At 37.7% G+C, this 25,723-nt stretch overlaps 1 protein-coding gene across 10 annotated transcripts in view; it reads right to left on the bottom strand.

Annotated features, from left to right (window-relative positions):
* NCOA2 (nuclear receptor coactivator 2) overlaps window positions 1-25,723 on the bottom strand; it is a 319,160-nt gene that overhangs the window by 248,514 nt on the left and 44,923 nt on the right. The window lies entirely within an intron of this gene.

The raw sequence follows: 25,723 nt of genomic DNA, 5'->3' as shown, positions 1-25,723 counted from the left end.
ACCTCTGAGAAGGTAGAATGCACATAGGTTGGCAAATGAACACATGGCAACAGAGAAGTAAGAGTCAAAATGACTGATGTTTTGAGCCTGGGTGAGTGGCAGTTCCAATTAATAGAAACCAGGAAACCTAGAGGAAGAACTGGTTTGGGTGGAGGGAAGTAATGAGTTTCACTTTGCTGTGCTGCATTTAAAGTGTAAGCATGATGACCAGGTAGAAATGTCAAGCAAGCAGTTAAAGCTTAGAAGAAAGTTGAGGTTAGGGTCGTAAATCTGAGAGCTATCTAAATAAAGGTAAAGCCAAAGCTTGGATTGGATAAGATCACTAATTTTAAAAAAGCACAGTGGCATAGAAGAGAGAAAAACATGTTTGAAAATGCCTACCTGTGGAGGGATGGAGGTTGGAGGGAAAAGAGAAGAGGGAGAAAAGCTAACAATGGAAACACCAGGGACGTAAGAAAAGAAATGAAATCATGCTCAGTTCAGTTCAACAGACGGTAACTGGCTGCCTATTATATATGAGCATTATAGATAATGAAAGTAAAATGAAGAATAACAAACAGTATGTTTCCTACTTTAAAAATTCTGTATCAAGGAAATAAAGCAAAAAAAAAAAGTTGCATAAAGAACCCAGGATAAAATTATAGCTATCAGTACAGCTGACTTTAATAATCACATTAAAAAAAAAAAACTATGAACTTAATGCCAACTTTTAAAACATGTTTAATGGATATATTCTAGAAAAATATACATTATCAAAATTGCCACAGGAATAAATTAAAAACCTGAAATAACCATTAAAAAACAAATTTTTACCTGAGACACCCTAAGAGATAAAACAAGTAAAATCATATGACCATCTCAATAGATGTAAACTAAAAAAATTAGTTCTTAGCAAACTAGGTGTCTTAGTTACCCAGGGCTGCTGTAACAGAAATACCACAAGTAGACGGCTTTAACAGAAATTTATTTTCTGACAGTTTAGGAGGCTAGAAGTCCGAATTCAGGGTGTTGCCTCTATGGGAAGGCTTTCTCTGTCTGTCAGCTCTAGAGGACAGTCCTTGCCTCTTCTGAGCTTCCACTCCTGGACCATCTTCATGTGGCTTGGCATCTCTCTTCCCCCATCTCTGCTCCCTAGCTTTCTTGTTTAATCTCTTTCATATCTCAAGGGATTGACTCAAAACACAACCTATACTAATCCTGTCTCATTAACGTAACAAGACAGCCCATCCCCAAATGGGATTATAACCACAGGCATAGAAGTTAGGATTTACAACGCTTATTTTTGGGAGACATAATTCAATCCATAACACTAGGTATAGAAGGGGACCTTCCTTAACCTGATAAGAGTATCTAAAAAAAACTCTTCAGTAAGAATCATATGTAAACTTTAGAAACATTTCCATTTACTTCAGAAATAAAAGATGTTCTCTAACACCACTTTTCAAAGCTGCATTACAAATCATAATCAATGAAATAAGAGTTATAAGTATTAAAAAGAAAGACACAACCACAATGTGATACCAGTTCACATCCACAAGAATGGTTATTATCAGAAAAATAGAAAATAAGAAGTATTGAGTGAGGATGTGGAGAAACTGGAGCCCCTGTGCGTTGCTGGTAGGAATGTAAAATGGTACTGCCACTGTAAAAAAAAAAAAAACTGTGACTGTGACCAAACCAAAAAACCAAACCCGTTGTCATCGAGTGGATTCTGACTCACTGAGACCCTACAGGACAGAGCAGAACTCCCCCATAGGGTTTCCAAGGACCTCCTGGTGGATCTGAACTGCTGACCACGCCACCGGGGTAGTTAAACATAGAATTACCACATAACCCAGTAAATTCCATTCCTAGGTATATATCCAAGAGGCTTGAAAGCAGGGACTCAAATAGATACTTCCGCACCAATGTTCACTGCAGCATTATTCACAACAGCCAAAAGGTGGAAACAACCCAAGTGTCCATCGACAGATTGGTTTACAAATTGTGATACATATACACAATGGAACATTAATCAGCCATGAACAGGTACAAGATTCTGACACATGATACAACATGACTGAATCTTGAGAACATTAAGCTGAGTGAAATACATCAAGTATAGAAGACAAATATGAGATGATTCCACTTATTTGAAATAGCTTTTCTGTAGAACAAGCAAACGCACAGAGACGAAAGTTTGTTAGTGGTGAAAAAGGAAGGAGAGTTACTGTTAAAGGGGAACTGAATTTCTGTTTGGGGTGATGTAAAACTTTTGGAAATGGTAGCACAACATGGTGAATGTAATCAATGTCACTAAACTGTATACTTAAAAAAATGGTTAAAACAGGGAACTTTTTGTTACATATACTTTTTACCACAAAAAAAAAAAATTTAAAAAGCAGCAGCAGGTTTGGGGGGGGAATGACACAAATTGTACTTTTTTGCAGACGATGACCTACATAGAAAATTCAAGAGACTCTACAAATCATTAGACTTAATCAAAGTTCATCAAGGTTGCTAGATAAAATATAAACATACCAAAAAAAAAAACTGTTGGTTTGTCGTACTGTGGGGGCTTGCGTGTTCCTGTGATGCTAGAAGCTACGCCACTGGTATTCAGATACCAGCAGGGTCGCCCATGCAAGATAGGTTTCAGCTGAGCTTCCAGACTAAGAGAGACTAGGAAGAAGGACCCGGCAATCTACTTCTGAAAAACATTAGCCAGTGAAAACCTTGTGAATAGCAGTGGAACACTGTCTGATATAGTGCTGGAGGATGAGCCCCCCAGGTTGGAAGGCGCTCAAAAGACGACAGGGGAAGAACTGCCTCCTCAAAGTAGACTCAACCTTAATGACGTGGATGGAGTAAAGCTTTCCAGACCTTCATTTGCTGATGTGACATGACTCAAAATGAGAAGAAACAGCTGCAAACATCCATTAATAATCAGAACCTGGAATGTACAAAGTATGAATCTAGGAAAATTGGAAATCATCAAAAATGAAATGGAACACATAAACATCGATATCCTAGGCATTAGTGAGCTGAAATGCACTGGCATTGGCCACTTTGAATCGGACAATCATATGGTCTACCATGCTGGGAATGACAACTTGAAGAGGAATGGTGTTGCATTCATTGTCAGAAAGAACGTTTCACGATCTATCCTGAAATATAACACTGTCAGTGATAGGAAAATACCCATACACCTACAAGGAAGATCAGTTAATACGACTATTACTCAAATATACACACCAACCACTAGGGCCAAAGGTAAAGAAATAGAAGATTTTTTATCAGCTGCTGCAGTCTGAAATTGATCAAACATGCAATCAAGATGTATTGATAATTACTGGCGATTGGAATGTGAAAGTTGGAAACAAAGAAGAAGGATCAGTAGTTGGAAAATATGGCCTTGGTGATAGAAACAATGCTGGAGATCGAATGACAGAATTTTGCAAGACGAACGACTTCTTCACTGCAAATACCTTCTTTCACCAACATAAATGGCGACTATACACATGGACCTCACCAGATGCAACACACAGAAATCAAACTGACTACATCTGTAGAAAGAGATGACGGAAAAGCTCGATATCATCAGTCAGAACAAGGCCAGGGGCCGACTGTGGAACAGACCATCAATTGCTCAAATGCAAGTTCAAGCTGAACTGAAGAAAAACAGAGCAAGTCCATGAGAGCCAAAATACGACCTTGAGTGTATCCCACCTGAATTTAGAGACCATCTGAAGAACAGATTTGACGCACTGAACACTAGTGACTAAAGACCAGAGGAGTTGTGGAATGACATCAATGACATCATACATGAAGAAAACAAGAGGTCACTGAAAAGACAGGAAAGAAAGAAAACACCAAGACGGATGTCAGAGGAGACTCTGAAACTTGCTCTCAAACATCGAGCGGCTAAGGCAAAGGAAGAACTGATGAAGTAAAAGAACTGAACAGAAGATTTCAAAGGGCCTCTCGAGAAGACAAAGTATTATAATGACACGTGCAAAGAGCTGGAGATGGAAAACCAAAATGGAAGAACACGTTAGGCGTTTCTCAAGCTGAAAGAACTGAAGAAAAAATTCAAGCCTCGAGTTGCATTAGTGAAGGACTCTATGGGGAAAATATTAAGCGACGCAGGAAGCATCAAAAGAAGATGGAAGGAATACACAGAGTCATCATACCAAAAAGAATTAGTGGATGTTCAACCATTTCAAGAGGTGGCATATGATCAGGAACCGACGGTACTGAAGGAAGAAGTCCAAGCTGCTCTGAAGGCATTGGCGAAAAACAAGGCTCCAGGAATTGATGGAATATCAATTGAGATGTTTCAACAAACAGATGCAGCACTGGAGGTGCTCACTTGTCTATGCCAAGAAATATGGAAGACAGCTTCCTGGCCAACTGACTGGAAGAGATCCATATTTATGCCTGTTCCCAAGAAAGGTGAGCCAACCGAATGTGGAACTTGCAGAACAATATCATTAACATCACACGCAAGCAAAATCTTGCTGAAGATCATTCAAAAACGGCTGCAGCAGTATACTGACAGGGAGCTGCCAGAAATTCAGGCCGGTTTCAGAAGAGGACGTGGAACCAGGTATATCATTGCTGATGTCAGGTGGATCCTGGCTGAAAACGGAGAATACCAGAAGGATATTTACCCGTGTTTTATTGACTATGCAAAGGCATTCGACTGTGTGGATCATAACAAATTACGGACAACATTGCGAAGAATGGGAATTCCAGAACACTTAATTGTGCTCATGAGGAACCTTTACATAGATCAAGAGGCAGTTGTTCAGACAGAACAAGGGGATACTGAGTGGTTTAAAGTCAGGAAAGGTGTGCATCAGGGTTGTATTCTTTCACCATACCTATTCGATCTGTATGCTGAGCAAATACTCCGAGAAGCTGGAATATATGAAGAATAACAGGGCATCAGGATTGGAGGAAGACTCATTAACAACCTGCATTATGCAGATGACACAACCTTGCTTGCTGCAAGTGAAGAGGACTTGAAGCACTTACTAATGAAGATCAAAGACCTCAACATTCAGTATGGATTGCACCTCAATATAAAGAAAACATAAATCCTCACAACTGGACCAATGAGCAACATCATGATAAACGGAGAAAAGATTGAAGTTGTCAAGGATTTCATTTGACTTGGATCCACAATCAACAGTCATGGAAGCAGCAGTCAAGAAATCAAGAGACGCATTGCACTGGGCAAATCTGCTGCAAAGGACCTCTTTAAAATGTTGAAGAGCAAAGATGACACCTTGAGGACTACGCTGCGCCTGACCCAAGCCATGGTATTTTCAGTGGCATCATAGGCATGTGAAAGCTGGACAATGAATAAGGAAGACCAAAGAAGAGTTGACACCTTTGAATTGTGGTTGTTGGCGAAGAATATTGACTACACCATGGACTGCCAAAAGAACGAACAAATCTGTCTTAGAATAAGTACAACCAGAATGCTCCTCAGAAGCAAGGATGGTGAGACTGCGTCTTACATACTTTGGACATGTTTTCAGGAGGGATCAGTCCCTGGCAAAGGACATCATGCTTGGCAGAGTACAGGGTCAGCGGAAAAGAGGAAGACCCTCAACAAGGTGGAGTGACCTAGTGGCTGCAACAATGAGCTCAAGCATAACAACGATTTTAAGGATGGCACAGGACCCGGCAGTGTTTCGTTCTGTTGTGCGGAGGGTCGCTATGAGTCTGAACCGACTCGACAGCACCTAACAACAACAACATTATAGTAATAACCAATTAGAATACAAAACAGAAAACATATCGTGAGGGTCATGGCTAGCAGGTGCAGGACAATGTGGGTTCTCTTGACAGGCATTCCTCACAGGCCAAGAAGACACCAGCAGTGTACCCGGAGATGGGCAAAAACTGTGAGCACAAAAGTGAGTTTTAACGGTTCTACTAAAGTAATTAACTTCTCCAAAAGGGAAAAAAAAAAAATTGTGTTACCTATTATTATAAAGGCCGAGAGTCTGATTTAAAAAAAAAAAAAAAACACAAATCAGAACTAAACGGAAGAGAAAATAGTAGCCACTTGATAAAGAATTCAGGCTTGAAAAGACAGTCAGGGTCTCAGCAAAGTTACTTTGTGTTCCTAGCCTGGTATTCTACCTTCAGACTTAGAGAAGTTTCCCCAAGAGTGCCTATTTAGACTAACAACTGTTGATGTGAGTCATCTTAGAGAGCGATGAACACTCTTAATAAAAGTAATCACTAGATTAGAGGGATGTCTATGAGAAAATTAATTTTAGTAGATGAAATTAAGCTTCAATTGATAGATGACTAGATATAGCTTGCAAGCAATTGTCCATTGTATAAGACTTACTCTTGAAGAGTAAATTGAAGTAATAAAGTAGCTTGTCAAGAGGCATAGTCACTAATAAGTCTATGCCTCTTGACAAGCCTCTGAAGGATGGCGAATACATATCTACATCTACTTAGATTTGTTTTAAATGGAGTCTTACTGAGTAAAGCCTCACATTTGATAAATTCCATAGTGTCTATAATCTTCTCTGTGATTTTTGTAAAATCTGTTAGCAATAAACATACGGGCAAGAGTAAACAAGAATATAATGAACCAGAAAACAGCTGATACTGCTTTGTCCCAATATTATCATTTACACTAGCATGTTGCTTTCTATTTTATGTATAACCACCCACTACTCCCAAGAGATGGAACTAGAATTCTCTCTCTCTCTCTGTATGTATATATGTATACACACATACACAGGCCTCTAAATTAACATTTACCTGTTATGGGAGAAAAAGGAAGATAACAACAACAAAAATCAATACTTCAAATAAAACCCCTAAAATAAAAAAATAGTATCAAGTCATCTTTTCTCTTTAAAGAATCACAACTATCAAAGTTAAAAGAAAATGTAAGAAAAACTAAATTCCACCAAGCACCTCCATGTCACATTTAATGATTACAACATAAAAGGAGGCATCATTATCCCCATTTTTACAGATGGGGAGAGTGAGGCCCCAAGTGATGAAGAAGCATGCCCAGTCATTTTTGCCTGTTTTCATTTTTTCAAGGTACCAGAAGATCTATTAAAGAATGCTTAAAATAACACTGAACTTTGAACTTGACCAAGTTCACACAAAGAGCTACTAAAGTGGGATAAAAGCTTTAAGTTGCATTTCCTCATGTGTCAGAAAAGGTTTTTATACTTCAATGTGCACCACAGAAACTAAAGAACTGAGACGGAGAGTATGACTAGGCCTACAGCACTCTTTCCTTCTAGATTGAGCAAGGAAAGCTGAGGATATGTGGGAAAAGCAAAAACAAACAACCACTTTTCTTTACACTACGCTAATAATTTTCAGAGAAACTATATTCCTAAATTCTCTGTGAACATACAATGCAGGAGACTGAAATTGAAATAATACCATTCATAGGGCCAAAGTTTGTTCAACTGTGTGGTAAGAGTCCATGGAAAGAAATGTAAGCCCAGAAAAGTAGCTAGTTAAACACTCTCAGGTTTCCAAATTTCAAAGTTTCGAAGTCAAAAATTTAGACATGTGTACAACTTCACTGTATAGTTAATTTCCAAAAGAGTGGTAAACAAGAAGGAGAGAAAGCCAAAACTTAGCTCAATATACTGTACCAAGCAACCTGACGTCATTTCTATATCAATACTTAGAATTGCCTATTCAGAACAGTAGTGGCACGGAAACTGCCACAGGAGAGACTAGCAGAAGACTGCACAGTGGGCTGAGTGCCTTCAGGCAGGAGGCTTGCTGGGGGAGTAGGTGCCTCCAGGCTCTTGGTGAATCTAGGTTTGCTGACCCGTGGAGCTAGAGCTGGGCACTTTCAGGTCACCAGAGGCTTACTGCTGGAGTGTGGTGCCTCAGGGTACTTATTTAAAAAAAAAAGACGGTTGCCGTCCAGCTGATTTCAACTCATAGTGACCCTACAGGACAGAGCAGAGCTGGCCCACAGAGTTTCCAAGGAGCACCTGGTGGATTTGAGCTGCGGACCTTTTGGTCAGCAGTCATAACACCACCAGGGTTTAGGAATTTGGCAGAGCTAAAAGAGCTCTGTAACATTTGCCCCAAATGCCAGAGAGGCGTGCCTGTGGGCAAAGCTGAGAAGAGGCTGCCCTGATGGAAGAACTGTACCCTGAGCACTCCTGAACCTCAACTGCAACCTTCTACTTCTCTAATTCCAGTTGTGGGGATCTCAATTAGGGAAATAGGTTACAATTCAGGTTCCTCACAACTGGCCCAAAAAGCAACAATATGATAAGCAGAGAAAAGATTTAAAGTGGTAAAGGATTTCATTTTACTTGGGTGTGTGGAAGCAGCAGTTAAAAAATCAAACAACACATTGCACTGGGCAAATCTGCAGAAGACCTATTCAAAGTGTTAAAAAGCAAAGATGTCACTTTGATGACTAAGGTGTGCCTGACCAAAGCCATGGTGTTTTCAATCACCTCATATGCATGTGAAAGCTGGACAATGAATAAGGAAGGCCAAAGAAGAATCAATGCCCTTGAATTATAGTGTTCGTGAAGGACACTGAATATACCACAGACTACCAGAAGAACAAACAAATCTATCTTGGAAGAAGTACAGCCAGAATGCTCCTTAGAAGCGAGGATGGCATGACTTCGTCTTACATATTTTGGATATGTTATCAGGAGGCATGAGTCCCTGGAGAAGGACAATGAGATGGATTGACACAGTGGCTGCAACAATGAGCTCAAGTATAACAATGATTCTGAGGATGGCGCAGGACCGGCAATGTTTCATTCTGTTGTACACAGAGTCGCTATGAGTCAGAACCAACTCGACTGCACTAACAACAACTTCCGTAAAAAACCCCATAATTGTGAGTATTGTCTGTGAGTTCTCTGTGGCCACTGCAATGCATTATCGAACCCAGCAGAGAAGTTAAGAGAGCGCTGTGGGAGGGAGGGTTGGTGTCAGAATTGGTAGGAGAGAGAGGAAGCATGTCTGACCTCTGCCTTATAGGAATCAGCCTAGGGCTGTTAATCTTGATTCTTCATCCGCCTCATGAGGTTAGAGGAGGTCAGACGCCTTGCCCCAGCCACTTTTACAAGAACAAAACCAAGTATTAGTAATATCAACTGAATATTCAATCCCTCAGACCAACATTTCAATCTGAAGTCAAGAAAATAATCCCAACGCCAACACCTAAGCAATTTACATAGTCTTTCCTCTTCAGGACAAAGGCAGCTTGACTTTGGTTTTTAAAGTTCTATGAAAAGCTACACACGAAGAAGATGAAAAGGTGATTTCGTCTAGCCTCCCCAAGGTAACTCTAGGGAAAAGGAAAGGAAGAAAAAGAATAACAGGAGGAGAAGGTTATTAAACCTAAATTTACAAAGTACCTTTCATCAAAGAAGTTCAAAGTGCTCTATGCAAGATTTTGCCATTTATCTTGACAGTACTTTTTTGAGAGATACCCAGGTACTAGGTATCCCCATTAAACAACTCTGTCAGTGATAGGATAATATCCATACGCCTAAAAGGAAGACCAGTTAATACGACTATTATTCAAATTTATGCACCAACCGCTAGGGCCAAAAATGAAGGAACAGAAGATTTTTATCAGCTGCTGCAGTTTGAAATTGATCGAACACGTAACCAAGATGCATTGATAATCACTGACGATTGGAATGTGAAAGTTGGAAACAAATAAGAAAGATCAGTAGTTGGATAAAATTCAACACTTCATGTTTTCCAGGATACTCAAATCAGTGTTTTAAAATAATCACTAGTCTCCAAGTATGTTTTCATACCCTTTTAATTAAGTTAACAGACGTTTATTAAGCATCTACTATGTTACAGGAGCCCTGGTGGCGCAGTGGTTAAAGTGCTACGCTAACCAAAAGGTCTGAGGTTGGAATCCACCAGCCACTCTGCAGGAGAAAGATGTGGCAGTCTGCTTCCATAAAGATTTACAGCCTTGGAAACACCAGGGGGCAGTTCTACTCTGTCCTGTAGGGTCGCTATGAGTTGGAACAGACTGGACCACAGGAGGGTTTTATGTTAACAGGCAAAATAGTTGATGTTTATGAGTGATATCTCTATTAGTTATGAAGTAATTACTATGATTTTCCTTTTTAAATGAAGTAGTTGAAGCCCAAAGTGTCCAGTAATTTGCCCAACATCACAAAGTTGATATGTGGTAAGAATCGAAATTAAAACCCAGGTCTCTTTAACTGTAAATAGGAGGCTCCTCCTATCACACACACTGATTCTCAAACAGTGAGATATAAAGCTAATGAGACATGGTTCCTACCCCCAAAAAGGGCACAGACATGTAGTAAAACAATGTCAACAAAGCATGTCTATTCCATCAATTTTCCTAATGCCATTTTATGTTGAAAAGCCTGTCTGAATTTTTTTTTCCAATATAAGTTTACTAAATTAAATTTTGTGCGGTTAAATATTTATGGACTGCCTATTACACTGAATACGCCAAGTATAATGCTAAGCACTCAGGGGAGAGCAGACAAGAAAGATAAATAATCAGGAAATTAAGCATATGACAGTTATGTATACAAGCTCTTACAGAAGCCCAGAGGATAGGCACTTTTGTTTTTGTTTTTCTTTTTTGGGGGGGTTGGGAGAAGATGAGAATTTGGTACGGTTTCCTGAGGATGGTATTTTGGCATTTGAACTGATTTTTAAAACTCTGAGTAGGAATTAGCCTCTGAAGAAAGGAATAGAAGAAGTATCAGAAAGAGGGAGAAGTATGAAGCACAAACATCACATTACAAGCAATTTAATGTTCTGCAGCATAAAGTGTCAATTATGCAAAAAACATACCTCCAGAGCACTATGATCTTAATTTTCTTAAATTCAGATATAATTCACATACCATATAATTCACCCTTTTAAAGTGTACAACTCAGTGGTTTTTAGTGCATTCACTGAGTTGTGCAGCCAACATCGCCATCTAATTACAGACTATTTTATCACCCCCCAAAAATACCCATACCCATTCATGTCACTCTCCATTCTTTCCTCCCCCTAGGCCCTAGAAACAACTCATGTACTTGGTGTCTCTTCTTCGATTTGCCCTTTCTGGACATTTCACGTAAGTGCAGTCATACAATACAGTCTTTGTGACTTGATTCTTTCACTTAGCGTGATGTTTTCAAGGTCTGCTCTTGTTGTAGCATAATCAGTAGTTCAGGCCTTTTCACCGCTGAATAGTATTTCATTGTATGGACACGCACACCACATTTTGTTTATCCATTCTTCATAACTGCATACCAAAAAGCATCCTGTAAATTTATTTTAAAGCCATTTCCTAAAATCATTTATTCCATTCCACTTTTTTTTCCTTCAGGAAAAAAACTATTTCCTTAAGTTGTTTATCCCACTGACCCATCATTTCATCACACAAATAACTAATTCAAAAAAAGGAACATTTCTTGACCAGTGATGAGAGGAAAGTCATGTTTAAAAAACTAGTATCAATTGAAATTAGCTCAAAGAGGGTAAACAGTACATTATAAAAAACTCTTAAGTCTTCTTCCACTGCCATCAAGTTGATTCCAACTCACAGTGGCCCTAAAAACAGAGTAGAACTGCCCCACAGAGTTTCCATGGCTGTAATCCTTAAGGAAGCAGACCGCCACATCTTCCTCCTGAGGAGCAGCTGGTGGGTCAAACCACTGACCTTTTGGTTAGCAGTGGAGCGTTTAACCACTGAGTCACCAGGTTTCCTTAGTATCTTGAATGCTTATCATGGAAATACACTAAATTTTCTAGTATATGTATTTTTAAATGTTTACTTTCAAACTCCTCTCTATAAAATCCAGTATTTTTTGCATAAAACACCCATTTGTTTAATCTTCTCAAAACAGATGAAGCCAGTGGTGAATATGCTAAACTGAAAGTGCTGTTACTTTGTTGTTATTCACAGATCAAGTTCTGTGCCTCCTAGGAAAAGGGCTTTCAATTTTTTAGACCATGACCTACAGTTAAGAAATATATTTATATGAACTAACACAAATAATAGCTGAAACCAAAGTTTCAAAAATGTATATATGTATATATATGCACGTGTATAGACAGACAGACAGTCATATACTGATTTTTTCTATGCTCTTTTATTACATTTTTCTTAATGCTGGTCGTGACTCATTAAATTAATGCTACAACCCACTTATAGGTCATGCTCCCCAATTTGCAAAACACTGTCCTACATAAAACAGGCTGACCAGACAAAATCTATAGACTTTTGCTTCTCATTCTATTTGGTCATTCTTTGAAGACAAAGCTTTTACAGCGGACAACACCCATAAGGTCTTATTTTGCTACTATGCTTAGTATTATAACAATTCAAGCACCCTACATTTAATGTTCTCATATTTGAATTACTTCCGAAAATTACATTCAAATTCTTTCTAATTTGAAAATATTAGGTCATTAGATTCAAGCTATTAATGCAAACAAAAGTTCTAGTTTAAATTAAAAAAAAAAAACACAGCAACCAAAAAAACAAACCCATCGCTATGGAGTCAACCCCATGTGTTACAGAGTAGAACTGCTACATAGGGTTTTCTTGGAAGCAGACTGCCAGGCCTTAATTTCTGTGACATTGCATAACCCAGTAATCTGACTACATCTAGTTAAGAAAAAAAATTTTTTTTAATTAGCTATACCAATCTAGCCTAAAGTCATAGCACAATGGCAGCTACCACCTATAAAGAAAACATATTATGAAAAAACCAACTACCTCTCTTAAATGTCTGAAGAGAGCTAAACTATTCTGAAACAGTGCATTTATGTAAGTCAACTTTTTCTTTAAATTTTTTTTTTAATCTTGCTCTTTTTTTTTTTTTTAGCATAATGGATGGAAGAGGACTTAGGAATCAAAATGATCACACACTCATTTCACAAACGAAAAAAACCAAAGGCTCAGAGAGTTAAGTGATTTGGACAATGACATACAAATCCTTGATGGTAGAACTTGGACTAGAACCTGGTTTCTTACCTGTCAGTCCAGGGTTCTTTCTCCTTTCCTACACATTGTCCACACCTTACAAAAATCAGTAACTACAGCCAACTCCAATATTTCCCATATCTGAAATTCTAAGGTTTTACGGTTTGGCCTAGACAATTTAAGTATGCCTGGTTACCTAACCTTTGTGTATTGTCCTGTTTCCTGTGTTATGTTTTAACTCACCAATAAGACCTTCAGTTATGTCTTACAAATAAACTGACCCCATTAACTATTAAACATGGTAAGTATAATTTAGCCATAAAACTATTTGAAAATCAGTTTGATTTTTAATCTCCTTAATTGCACACAATGTCTGCCAAGACCTTAGCTCTAGATTCCGTTATAGTTTCTGTAACTATCCAATGAGAACCAATTTTTCTCTAAAACAAGAATCTCTGCGCAATCTACCCTCTTCCCAAGCATATGACAAATCCCCCAAAAAACCAAACCCGCTGCCGTCCAGTCAATTCCAACTCACGGTGACCCTACAGAACAGAGTAGAACTGCTCCACAGTTTCCAAGGAGCAGCTGGTAGATTCGAACTGCTGACCTTTGTACTTAGCAGCCAAGCCCTTAACCACTGCGCCACCAAGGTTTTATTTTTAAATTAATAAACTACAAAAAAAATGAAAGAAAGCCTCACTAACAATCTGAAAACTTAGGTCATTTTTTACTTTTCTTAAATTGTTAAAGCCTTGTTTGGATTGGTTCTTATAAAAATGGTTTAAATAGTTACTTTTTAAAAATCATCACTATATAACCAAGTGATATTTTAAAATACCAAATAATAAATTTGACTGAACTTTACTACTACTTCCTTTGATGTTGATATGGCTTTAGTTTAAGTTATCACAGGGGCTAGAAAGAACAAATTTCATATTCAATTACAAATCAATTAGAAGCCTGTGTCTTCTTATACAGGCTCTCCCAAAAGTACTGGAAAAGAAAATTCAGGGAGAGGTTACCTGGGCATTCGTCCCCTTTAAAGGCAATAACATATTCCCCAGAAAATATACGCTTTGAAAATATGTTCTCACAGAAAAATATATATATATATCCTACTATACAGCAATCTACATACAAAATTGTGTGAACATGGCCCTAATGAAACAGATCAGAGTTGAGGGATACCTGGCTTGCTTCTTTGACGAAACTTAATATGTTTCTAAATTCTAGTTACAAAATCTCTGGCAGTGCTTTCTAGCAGAAAAAATACTAGTATCCATACCTTATATGAATTAATATTAAAGAGTTTAATATTAAACTCTTTAATATTAATATTAAAGAGTTTAATATCAATGATAATTAAAATAAGCGTGTACTTAATATTAAGGAATTCAATAAAAAAAATTTGGCTAATAACAACCTTAAAAAGTAAATAACTTTAAATAAGCAAGAACAGAAAAAGGCATATACTCCTCACATAACACAGATTTTGAAGAAAGAAGCTGATGGTTTATTACTCTCAGAGATCTGAACAGTTCTAATATAATGAATTTACTTAAGGGAAAACTGAAAAGATCAAAGCCTACTGTAATTAAAGGTGTTTTGGCACAGATGTTGGTCCTCAAATATTTGTTTTGTCAGCTGTCTAATCCACACTCACATCATAGTAATTAGCACTCTGTCTATAATATTTTAAATACAAATTCAACAAAATTAAGCTATTATATATTGGGGAACAAATGCTGATCAAAGCTATCAAATGTAGTTATATCTCTGTTGCTCTAAGATGTCAACCATATGTGTGGCACATGGCCAGATGAATGAAGAACACACAGGAATATTCAAAAACCAGAAGAGAGGCTGTGCTGACCTGAGCTAATAAAAATACACAAACATCTACCTAAAAGGAAACAGATTCTGCTGCCCCTTTCAACTCAAACACAGGAATCAAACTTAGGTTCATCAAGCTTGGAAATCTCAGAAATACTATCTAAGACAGGTATTCTTACTTGTTTGACATTTATTGAGCCTCTACCATGTGTTAGTAAATATTCTAGGCACTGGGGATAGAATGAGGAAATAGATGGAAGGGAGAGTTTATACTCTAGAAGGATATAGCTATTCTAGATACATTCTTAATATATTTCAATGAACTTATATTCTAAAAGACATGCAAACAGGTTTTCTGTCACATGCTAACTCCAAAATGCTGTCTGAACCCTTGGTTGAAAAAGCTTCCAAGGCCATGTCCAAAATCGAACAGGAAAGCTATGATTTGTTAGCAATATCTGTTACGGACATGGTGAATGGTACAAGGCAGAATGAAAATTCAGATTTGCCATCCCCATTCTAAGGAATTTTATTTTCAGTCTTCTGTCCTACACAAAAGTTAAGCTTTCTAATAATAGAAAGTTCTTCATGTTTTGCATGGGACTGAATGATTATCTCCACTTGAGCAGAGACAAAGGAAAACTACATTTGAAAGAAATTATTTCTACACTTAAGGAAAGTATGTTCACATTTCTCTGACTAAACATAAAATAACAATAGTAATTTTGTACCTGCCTTTGTTAGAATTTAGAAATACTGTGGGGGAAGTGGGAAACCCTGGTGGCATAGTGGTTAAGAGCTACGGCTGCTAAACAAAAGGTCGGCAGTTCAAATCCACCAGGTGCTCCTTGGAAACCCTATGGGGCAGTTCTACTCTATCCTACAGGGTCACTATGAGTCGGAATCGACTTGATGGCAATGGGTTTGGTTTTTGGCTATGGGAGAAATGAAGGAGCCCTGGTGGCACAACAGTTAAGGGTATAGAGACCCAAGTTTATTAGTAGTTACCAGGGTAGGAACAGGGGAAGAAGAAATCATTGTTTAGGGAACACTGAGTTTCTGTTTATGATGATGGAAAATTTAACAATGGATGGCTGCACAACATGGCTAATGTAATTGGTATCACTAAATTGTATAGGTGGAAAACAATGAACTGGCTAATGCTGTTATATGTTTTTTTACAACAATAAAAAATAAAGAAAACCTTATGGAACGCAGTTCTACTAACACACATGGATTCATCCTCAGTCAGAACCAACTCAAAGGCAACTGGTTTTTATGGGGAGATAATGTCTCCATGTCTCCCTATTTAAAAAGATGATATTTTGTCCATTTTTCCTCCCAATGAACGTCCCAATTACACAAACGAAATCATTCCCTAATCATTTTTTTGAGATGCAACTACAGCAGCACCGGCACAGGAGCACAGTCTTAACAGCTGTACTCCTATGAAACTGGAAATTACCAACAATCGTACTGTAGGAACTATCATTCTGATGATTTAAAACGGGGGAGGGAGAGGATAAAGGCTAGAAGTTTCAAACTGCAAATTTCAATAATAATTGTGTTTAACAGATATAAGTAGTTTTTTTCCTAAGAACCAGTAGGGCACAAATTGCTAATTATCCCTTTAAAACCAACTAAAAAAAACTGATTTCCCCATTAGTCAATTATTATATAAATTGATGATATGAAAACTCACAGCCTAGGAGATCTTCACCTTACATTTCTAGAATGGTTTGCCAGCTTTTGAAGTGGTTTCACATTCCTTACTTCATTTAACCGTCAAAACATTTGATGGCATCACTAAAGAGTCGTTGTTCTCACTGAACAGGAAGGAAGCATCATTAATCTGGATTACGGTCATTTTTTTCTTTGCTTTCTCCCTATACTTTATTGTCTCATATCTGTTTTCTTTTAGAGTTATTATATATGCTTATTCCCCCAATAGAGCTCTTTAATGGTAGCTACTATATTTTATAAATCTTTGTTTCCCCTACTGCCCAGACAAAAAGGTAGTTTAGTAAATGCTTGATTCAGTGAGTTCCCTCTGTTTGAGATATACTCCTCCCCACATTATTCTGGTTATCAAAATCTATCATTCCAAATCTATTTTAAATGTCCCCTCTGCCTGACTCTCCTTTAAAAAAAAAAAATTATACCCTTCTACCCTCATAGCGCAAATGGTTAAATGCTGGGCTAACTGAGAGGCTGAAAGCTGAACTCACTCGGGGACTCCACGGAAGAAAGGCTACCGATCTGCTTCCGTAAAGATCACGGAAGTTCTACTCTGTCACATGAGGTTGCTAAGACCAAAACAACATGCTGGCTTGTAAAAGAATAAATCCTTATTTTCTAATCAATATTGTGCTAATCATTCTATATTTTATTTGCATTTCAAATGTCTATCTCTTTATTGTTGCTGCTGTAAGTTATCTTCCGAGTAGATTCCGATTCATGGCGACCCCATGCACGCAGAGTAGAAATGCTCCATAGGGTTTTCAAGTCTGTGACCTTTGGAAGCAGGTCACCAGGCCTGTCTTCTGAGGTACCTCTAGGTGGGTTCCAATCACCAACCTTTTAGTTAGTAGTCAAGCACTTAAATGTTTAAGCCACCCAGGAATGCCATACGTCTGCATCCCCTGCCTTAAAATTTTACTTTGTGTGTGGCTCATTTCATCTTGCCTAATTCTACAGTCAGTCCCTCTAGTCTCCCAGTTGTGTCCTTTTTCTTCCCCTTTCTCTCCCTTGGTTATAAACTTTGCTGGAACCATTTTAAAAGAGAAAGGGGTATAACACAGGTAAACAATTGCAGTAATTTATTTTTTATTTATAGCATATCAGCAGCTCACACTAAACAATCTACCTGATGTAATCAAGCAAATTTTAGCACATTTTTAATTTCTCCAAAATCACATCAATCTCAATGGGTCAACCATAGAGCATAGAGCCCAAAGAAAAACTATAGTAAATAAATATATAAGGAAATAAGAAACTTTGAATTATCCTTTTTAGCCATATGTTTAATTTTTTAGAAAAGCTAGTTATGATCTGAGAATTTAGCACATATTCTTGTAGTACATTTTAACGAAAACTCACTATTTATGCCTTCATATCACCTTTGAAGTTACTGAAGTCCCAAGACAAAACAACACATAAATTAAATGGTGTCCAACAAGTCTTAACTATGAATTTAATTAGCAGTGCAAACAGAACCCTTATATTTAAAGGGTAATTACAGTACATGAGATCTTAAACGAGGTCACTGGAAGATTTTATGTTCACGGTTACTTCAAAATCCCAACGAGAGCGTTTCTTTCAGTACACCTGTCTATAAGTCAGGATTACTACAAAACCATTCTTCTCCACATGAACAAGGGATTCAAAGATCTCCACCATTAAAAATATATTTTAAAAATATTGACCACAATGTGGCTTTTGTCAAGACACATCACCTAAATAACAATTTTTTTAAAGCAAATTAAAAATTTTTTTAAAAGGCAAAATTAAAATTCTATGCCCAAATCAACCCCTGCTAGTAACTCTGCATGCTAAATAAAATGACCCTGATCTTAATTTCTTAATGGTGTTTTGACACTAGCATTCTCGTAACAAAACTATGTCTCTAAAGAGCATTTCTAGTGAAAATTTCAGCGTTATGAAAATGACTAAACAGAAAAAATTTAAGGTATGTTTTTGAAATTTTAATTCATTTCAAGTACATGCATATAAATTCTAGGTCTTTATTATCTCCTACTATTATGCAAAAAGAATTGAATATACTGTCCCTGAAAATCTATTTTTATAATCTTGGAACAAACCTATTCTATTAGTGTAAAAATCTGAAATAATCCAATTATGTTGAATACATTTCTACATGTCCACCATTTGAAAATGGAAGGCTAATTAATAATACTTACAAAGTTCAACCATTTATCTAAATGGGCTAAAAAATTTAAGTCTATTCAGCGAAGGTTTAAAAGTGAATTAGGGGTTAACTGTAATCAGAAACCAAGCTCTCCTTAGGAAGGATCAAGAGGAAATGATAACTTTTGGAAAATCCCAAATATTTTAAACACAGGAACATATCTAGTTTTGACAAGCTATATGGCTATGGCATAAATGCTTCCATTTTCAGTAGCTGTTAAAACAAGCAGTCCTTTACAACTTTGACAGAGAACAGAATTCACCTCCCCTATGTGGCTGCATTGGTTCAAAGTCCGTTAAACATCAGTATGACAGGACTGATTTTCTTGGTGCACAGAAATTTGCTGTATTGCCCTAAAAGACCTGATTTAAAAATAAATAAAGAAGGTGTAGGGGGGAGGGGAGAAATGAAGTGAGGAAGAGCAGAGTCAAAGAAAAGAGGGAAAACAAGATAATCAAAACCATTATCTCTACATTTAATGTATATAGGCCTTTTTTTTTTTTAGGCATATTTAGATGCCCCTTTTAAAAAAGGTTTTGTTTTGTTTCATCAATGCTAGGCCAAACAGCCTTACCTAATTACATGTAAATTTGTTTTATGTATATAATATATACATAAGTCAAGGCTGGCTGAAGGCAGGATAATATCATAAAGCCAATGCTCAGAACAATCCATACAAGAAAAGTTTGGTAAGTGAAAAGGCAAACCACAGATTGGGAGAAAATATTTATAAATTCTATATGTGCAGAATGTAGAACTTACATCCTTGAATCTTACTTAAATCTTTAACAGATAAAATAAGAAACCAACTAACAGAAGAACGAGGGCCTGTATACTATGTACGCCCTTGCTGTTAGTTGCTCGAGAGTGGGCTCCAACTCATGGAGATCCCATGTGCGCAGGCAGAACTGCTCCACAGGGTTTTCAAGGCTGTGGCCTTTCGGAAGCACACTGCCAAGCATGTCTTCCAAGGTATCAATGGGCAGTTCCAGCTGCCAACCTTACAGCTAGTAGTCAAGAGCTTAACTGTTTATGCCATGTACTGTTTTCTATAAATCAGATTTCTTGATAGGAGGTTAAGATACATTATTTTATTTTAATTCTTATTGTAATCCTCAAGTAGGTAGCAAAATGAATCTCTTCACATTTTATAAGCCCAACCTTAATCTCTAGTTCAATTTATGCTCAAACTTTTAAAAATCCCATTAAACCAAATACAAACCATGCAAGCAATAAAATAATAACTCTGCCTATAATTATTAAGTGGGAGCAAGAAAGGATCCAACTCATCTACTGATCTTATTATTTAAAAATAAGTTATTTTCCTATTTTAGAAGTCAACTTGATGGCACACAACAACAACAGATAGGAATGGCAGATGTAGTTCATCTCATACGCCAAATCCTGCCTACAGGCAGTAGCTACCTAAAGGCCTATTGCAGTCTCCATAGGAGAGAGCGGGTGATAAATTCTCAGTGCTGCCACAGGTGTGGAACAGGGAAGAGTAGACTGCTGCTGCATATTTACCACCTGGAACTAACAGGCTGTGTTTTTCCCTGAGAGTACAAGCAAAAATTACATTTTTTCTTATCTAAAGGTACAATAACTAACTTCCTACTTGGAAAAATAAGAGAATCTGATATTTACATCTGATACACGAAGTCCCTTTTGATCGACCCTCCCCCCCCCCCCCGCCACAGTAGTCTCATCCCTGAAAACACTCTCATCATATGGACTTCTAAAATGTAAACATTTAAAGCTTATATTTTCCCAGGGTGCCCTTTTAGAATTACAGATATAAATGTTTTTAAGATGTCTTAGAAGTATTCTATACAAGAGGCACCAATGTTCTTTATGCCTATAGAAGCCACTGCTGGTGGCAAATGACCAGAAAACATTCTCTAAATTTTCTTCAAAATAGAAAGGAAAAAAAAAGAAATGAGTAAATATGACAAAGATAGAAGAAGATACATAAAAAGATGTAGAAAGATGAAATTACCCAGTAAAATTATTGGATGGAAGGGCCCTTAACAATCACTGGTGTCCAATACACACCTTCACATCATAACGACACAAGGTGGGAGGTGGTGGGGCAGAGAGTGAAATGAGCACAAAGTAAGTCTGAACGTAGTCTGGGACCAGGGCTTTAAACGACATCTGATAAAGCCATGAGCCATGTGCCTCTATTAGCAGCACCAAGTGAACTGTTCCCTGCCAAGCCTCCAAAGTGGCAAGACCGATTTCTGGCTTCCACGCCAAATCTAGGCAGATGCTAACGATCCTATGAGAGTTTTCTTACCACCACAATGCTCTGTGACCACATTTAAGGGAAAAAAAGTGTGGTAAGAGCAATTGAAAAAGGAGGCAGAGATTGTTATAAGTCTGCTGCTTCTAAATTGCTGCAATTCTAAATATCTAGAGTACGGGTTCATAGTGCATGAACTTCTACAATATATAGGGCCTGTAGAGTATGCTCTGCATAGTATCTAACACCAATTACAAATCTAAGAAATAATAATATTAAGGATAGTATATGTTTCCATGGGAACTGGCTCTAATATGCCTTACTCACAACCTAGTAAGACAGGGCTCAAGATCAAAATATTTAGTCCCGATATTCAAGCGCTTTGGGTGAAAAAAATTTTTTTTTAAATAATGATAGTTGTCAGGCTAAACTTTACAAATTGACTTTTCCATCTACCAAAACAAACCAACCAACCAAACCCATTGCTATCGAGTCGATCTAAGAGGTTTTAAATTCTCTATTATTTTGGCTTTTTCCCTAAGCATACAATTCAGAATGCATATCCACTGCCTGTGTGAGTACATCTGTAAAAAACATTCAAAAAACAAGCAGAAATTAAACAATTGAAAAACTACTCCACAAAATTAAACAGTTAAAAAAGTAAAATAAAAATGGTTACTTAGAAACTTAGAGTCCTTCCTGAATGCTTACTATTCCTTCCTAGAATTCTGATTTTAGGCTAAGGTGGAATCCCAAGGGAACTCTGTTGTGTGCTGTTGAGTCGATCTGGACTCACTGCAATCCTAAAGAACAGCGCAGAACTGCCCTATAGGGATTCCTAGGCTGTAATCTTTATGGGAGCAGATGGCCAGGTCCTTTCTCCAGAGAACCCCCAGTGGGTTTTGAACCACCGACACCTTTCGGTTTGCAGCCGAGCACTTAGCCATCGCATCACTGGGCTCCTTATGAGAACTCTAAAAAACAAAAAAAAACCCTAATTCATGCACTTTGGCAGAAAAGTAGTCGAAACTCTGACCTCATAACTCTGAGATAAAATACACCTTTTTTATCTCTAGATGTACCAAAGGTTCATAAAAGCAAAAGACTTATGTGAATAAGTCATCAGTATACTTCAAATCTACATGGGGCGTGACAACCTGTCACTAAACTAGTATGGACCAGAAGGCATTTTCTACAACTCTCCTAAAGGAAAATGAGCAGCCCAGTCATGTCTGACTTTATGATCTTCAAAACACCTGATAGCCATCCCCCACCCTCAGAGAGGGGGAAATTCTTGTTTTAGAAACAACGCATGTTGCTAGTAGCACAGATTCTCCCTTCAGTGGTAGATATCTCCTTTAACTCAAACTCCTACGACTATTCTCATTTCTCTCTTCTATAACGCTGACCTTGTTTCAGCTTCTGGGTTCACTAAAAGACACTGAATACTGTTTTAAAATTAAATAAATTCAAAATAACAGCATTTGTGTGATTAACGTGAAAACTTTTGTGCCGATTTCTGAAGCTCTCTGGGAATAATGGTATTAAGTGCTACTATTTTTTTCCTTTTTTCCCCAGGAGGTAGACTACATTTCCAGATACTGTGAAAAGACTGCCAACAGAGTAAGAGTTACACCGATAACATATATAAATAGGACTGCTGAGCATATAACATAGATTTCAGAGTTACTACACAGAGGGACCAATAATCACAGTACTCCAGCTTTTGGTAAAAACCCAGTTCACAGGGACAAATAGTTTCAATTTAAATGTTCAATCGCTGGTTTCCATATATTAAGCAGTACCATTCAAAATGTTTGAAAAGTCTCTGTAAAATTATTATTGCATACTTAAACGTTAAATATTTTTTAAAAGGAACCAAAGCAAAAAACTATAAAAATTCTGCTAAATAAAACGTATAAATAATAATAAAAAGACGTGCCCAAGCTGTGCCATGATTTTCAAGAACCTAGTCCCACAAATAAACATCTCCATGACTCAGTACCCTCAACTATAAATGACAGCATTTGACCATTATTTCTAGCTCTAAAAATCTACGGCTTTGTACATGCTATTTGTGTGTGTGTGTGTGTGTGTGTGTGTGTGTGTGTTTTAGGGTTTTAGTATGTGCAAAATTCTATTAAACAGATGTGGATGCTATAGAAATGAATTCAACACAGATTCAGAAGTAGAGGTCATGGGCCTCTGCTCTTAGGAAGGTCCCAAATAAAGACCAGGAAATGAGACAGATACATAATACAAGAGTTTAGTAATATTATAAAGTAATGCGAGGTATGACTACTTTACACTAAACAGGGGGTGTAGGGAGTAATGGCAATGATTTCACCAAAATGTGAGATAAAGGTATACGTGGCTTGGTCTGGAGAATTAAGTGGGGTGTAATCTTCTAAACTGTAAAACATGTGTTAGGATTCAGATAGGCAGAAAGAAAAAGAGCGTCACACCCAGGGATTAGTGGATAACAGCTGGCGCAGTCTGGCTGGAGTGTACGGCTTGCGTGGGAAGTCAACGGAGAAGAGGCTGTGAAAGTATGCTTTAACCAAAAGGCAATTACAAGGCACCGAAAAGTTAAGAATGAAAGGTAGTGTTTTAGAAATTTTAGTCTCAAGGAATAATGAGGGAGGGATTAGATGAAAGACCAAAAAAAAAAAAAAAAAAAAGTAAAATGGTACATAATCAAATATGATGCAGGGAAATACAGCCATTATTCAGGTTTTTTAAGTCAAAGAAAAACTTGCTACTGACCCTAAAGTAACGGGTTCCCTACATCAGTGAAAGTCCCTGCCTCCTCACTTTGCTTCCTGCTAAGTTCAGCTTAGATGGTTTACGAAAACCGGTCCCTGAGTTTCTACAATGCCATATAAACTATATTTATATAAAAATCCACTTTAATTTAGAAAAATTAGAACAGTTGGCATATTGGTCCTAAGCCTTTGAAAAGGAAATAAATTCTGCTTCATAGGTTCATTGATTCTCTTAGGCCATAAAGGTGCCATTTGGGGCACTGGCAGAAACCATTTATTGGTTAATGTAATTCCTCCCAAAACTGAACAATTTACTTTGTCACTTCCTGTGGGAGAGCCTAGTTTCTTAATGTATCCTGTCAATCTGCCACACAAAAACAAAATTAGCAATAAGAGAGTCACTGAACTTTTTCAAAAAGTCCCCCCCAGAAAAACGCTATGATTTCTTCACACTTTAGAGATCTGTCCCGTTATACATGTACTAATTTATATCACAACATTTAATACTATGCATAAAATAGTAAATGAGTCAATTCTAAATGTTTTGTAATTTTTGACTCATTATCAAAATACACAGATTTTGCTAGAAGTCACAGTTCATTTGGCATAACTTATTCTAAATAATTCCATACAAATTCAATTTTTGTAACTCAAAATAGTTTAAACATACCTTAGAAAATGTCCGTTTAAGGAAGCCTGTAGTGCAACTGGAAACCCTGGTGGCGTAGTGGTTAAGTGCTACGGCTGCTGACCAAAGGCCCAGCAGTTTGAATCCACCAGCTGCTCCTTGGAAACTCTATGGGGCAGTTCTACTCTGTCCTAGAGGGTCGCTATGAGTCCGAATCGACTCGACGGCACTGGGGTTGGGGTAGTACAATTAACTCTTTTATAAAACTATGAGATATCTATGTTAAGTGAATAAATCACTTCAGATTAACCAGGTTTCGAAGACTGCGTTTTCTTAAAGTTTGCTCTCCAGAACACTTCATTGTGCTCATGATGAACCTATACATAGGCCAAAGGTAGTCCATTCAGAACAAGGGCATACTGCATAGTTTAAAGGCAGGAAAGGTGTTGTCGCGGTTGTATCCTTTCATCATACTCATTCAATCTGTATGCAGAGCAAATAATCTGAGAAGCTGGGCTATATGAAGAAGAATATGGTAGCAGGACGGGAGGAAGACTAGTTAACAACCTGCGTTATGCAGATGACACAACCTTGCTTGCTGAAAGTGAAGAGGACTTGAAGCACTTACTGATGAAGATCAAGAACTACAGCCTTCAGCATGGATTACACCTCAAAATAAAACAAAAGTCCTTATAACTGGACCAATGAGCAACATCACGATAAATGGAGAAAATATTGAAGTTGTCCAGGATTTCATTTTACTTGGATCCACAATCAATGCCCATGGAAGCAGCAGTCAAGAAATCAAATGACATATTGCACTGGGCAGATCTGCTGCAAAAGACCTCTTGAAAGTGTTAAAAAGCAAGTATGTCATCTTAAAGACTAAAGTGCACCTGACCCAAGCCATGGTGTTTTCAATCACCTCATATACACACAAAAGCTAGACAATGCATAAGGAAGACCGAAGAAGAATTAACAACTTCGAATTATGGTGTTGGCAAACAACACTAAATATACCATGGACTGCCAAAAGAACAAACAAATCTGTCTCAGAAGGGGTAGAGCCAGAATGCTCCTTAGAAGCAAGGATGGTGAGACTTTTGTCTCACATACTTTGGGCATGTTATCAGGAGGGACCAGTCCCTGGAGAAAGACATCATGCTTGGTAAAGTAGAGGGTCATCGAAAGAGAGGAAGACCCTCAACGAGACAGGCTAACACAGTGGCTACAACAATGGGCTTAAGCATAAAAACGATTGTGACGATGGTGCAGAACCGGGAAGGGCTTTATTCTGTTGTACAAAGGGTCGCCATGAGTCGGCTGACTCAACGGCACCTAACAACAACAACAGATGGTG

This window comes from Elephas maximus, chromosome 15 (assembly GCF_024166365.1).
Source record: "Elephas maximus indicus isolate mEleMax1 chromosome 15, mEleMax1 primary haplotype, whole genome shotgun sequence".
NCBI classification, from domain to species: domain Eukaryota; kingdom Metazoa; phylum Chordata; class Mammalia; order Proboscidea; family Elephantidae; genus Elephas; species Elephas maximus.
Note: the sequence above shows the minus strand (reverse complement) of the source record. Positions and strands in the feature narration are given on the sequence as shown.